The following is a 2,586-nucleotide window of genomic DNA, read 5'->3' as shown; positions in this document are numbered from 1 at the left end:
CATCTCTGGTGTTACTTTGCTGAAGTTACTAGAGACAAATCTGGCCAAATACACGTTACACATTAAAGAAAACCATTATTCTTGCTATTATTCTTATTAGTTGGTATTAATTATTATTGTTGTAGTTGTTGTTATTAACCACCCCATATCGTGTGCTCAGACACAACACATACCATCTTGCCTGGGTCCTGTCCTGGAGGGCTGGGATCTAGCATGGCCTATGAGGAGTGTGGCAGAATACCATCTCTCTCTTTCCCCAAACTCTGATATCTGACAATTCGGTTACCATGGTCACTGCAAAGGGTAGGCACCTCTGCCCCATCTCTTCAGGGAATCCTGAGTTGTAACCTGAGCTAGATATATTCCTGAGGGAGGGGGGAAACCTGCTCCATCTGCCTACGTGACTGGCCACACATACCTGGGTGGGGGGCTTAAGCCCCCTATTGTTCTAAGCAATGCGAACATGACTGGGAGGGCGCTAAATCCCCTGCCAGTCTACCTGGCAACCAGTGATGCATTTCAAATTGGTTGGCTAGAAGCCAACAGTTGCTGGTCTTCACTGGACCAGGTAAATGAGGTCATAAGGGCAATATAAGTGAAGGACTGCCCAGGAGGAGTGGCAGCAGCCATGATGAAAGCTCACAGAGAAGCTGGACCATCTGAAACTCGCTCTTGCTCTTGAAACTCACTATCAATGAACTGTTTGCCTCCAGAGGGAATCACCACCTGCCTCTGGATGATACTTGTGAGTAAGCTACCTGAGATCTAACTAGATATATAGCTTGCAGTAACACAGATGCGTAATCAAAGGCTACCATGCCACTTTGTTCTAAGGGATTTCTCTGATATTGCTCTACCCTTACCATATTCCAAATCTACTCCTTGTAACCAATAAAGTTATCCTCTATACCTAGCATGGGAGACTTATTGGGAGAGGATCTAGATTATGCCTTGGGGTCCTCTTGGTTCAGCTGACTAAGGGAGAACACTGTTTGTGCTTCAGACTGGGGGAAGCACCCCAAGTTCTTGTAGTGGGTCAAGTACCCTTAAGGGCTAATAGGCCTGTGTTTCCCAGAGGACACAGGTCCAGGATCAGTTCAGACTCTGGGTGGTAGCAGAGTTACCCCCAGGCTAGCGGGTATGCTCCAGGAAGGGGGTTGGCCAGATGTGAGGCACCCCCAGGGAGGCACTTGGAGCCTGGAAGGTGGTCAGGTGCAGTGAGGTGGATGGCTCAGTGCAGGAGCACCTCCTACTGGCCCACCACAAGGAGAAAGTGCTCAAGCTATTCTTGGCACCTAGCACTACATACACAGCCATACTTTACCTAGTGTTTCCACCTCCTGCTTCTTTGGGGTGTGCTGCTGCAGGGAAGAAGTTCCCTCTTCACTACACCACTGTCATGCTCCTAAGGACTCACTGAAGAAGCCATTCTTAAACAAGTTATTCATTTGCAAGAACTTTTGTTCTGTTTAAGTAAGTTTTTCAAAGGAATAAATATGAAACATTAGCCATAACTTCTATTGATTTGTACCCTAGGTTACAATATAGCTGATGCAAAATCCTCTCAAAATACTCCCCCTAAATAGTCATACAAACAGCCCAAGCACACACACACCACCTGCACTATAGCTTCTATACTGAAATGTAGGCCAGAGACAGGGAGCAAGAATTTTTTTTTAAATCTGCATGTATTATACTGTGTTTGTACGACAAACACAAAACATAGATGACATTCTTACTACAAATATGAGCCACATGAGAGCAAAGAAATAAACTCCACCAATATTTAAGGATTAGTGCAACCAACACCATATTCTGTTCCAGGTTGCCTTCCCCAACAAGAATATGGAGCAGTATGGATGGGAGACTGAGGACAGGTGTTTAAAATAAAACTGCCCACATGGAAACAGCATGTGTGGTCACCCTTGCACTCCTGGAAGGCCTGCAGCTACTGCAGTATGAACCTATATTCAAGAGAATAGCAATAGTAGCTAGAAACAAAACTATCCAGGCTCCTGAAGGTCCTTTCTAAACATGCTATACAACTCCAAGCAAACTACACCCTAACCTGGGTACTGTGTTGTTGAGCATATGGGCCACAATGAGTTGGCTAATTAGCAAAGGAGTGGGCTAAGTAGCACCACTGAAGCCTAACTGCACCCCCCTCCAACTGTGTTAGGCCACACCCACGTGGAAACAGTCTCTGCCCACTTGCTCCCAATCTCTGTGTCAAATGGCAAAAAAAAATGTAAATGTAGCTGCTGTCAGGCACGTACCCAGGGCATGCCCAGTGCTTCTGTCATAGGCTTGGTGGCATGGACCCAGCACCACTCAAATGGAAGATAAATTGCTTTGTTTGGCCATTTACTGTTCAAGCAGAGTGGGAGTGAGAAGGCAAGGTGTGTTTTCCTGGTGGTCCTTCTAGCACTGGCAAAGGCAAGATAGACATGCCCTCAATCAGTAGTGCCACGTAGCCTGCACAAAGCACTGCCTGGGTATCACTGCTCTGTTTCCAGTTCAGGAGGCAGCAGCACACTGGGCCTGAGGCCATTGTGGTTCATAGTAAGTTTGCCACGTAGCACTGTC

This window comes from Alligator sinensis, unplaced genomic scaffold, assembly GCF_000455745.1.
Source record: "Alligator sinensis unplaced genomic scaffold, ASM45574v1 scaffold264_1, whole genome shotgun sequence".
In the NCBI taxonomy this organism is placed as follows: domain Eukaryota; kingdom Metazoa; phylum Chordata; order Crocodylia; family Alligatoridae; genus Alligator; species Alligator sinensis.
The sequence above is the reverse complement of the archived record's forward strand: the minus strand, read 5'-3'. Positions refer to the sequence as shown.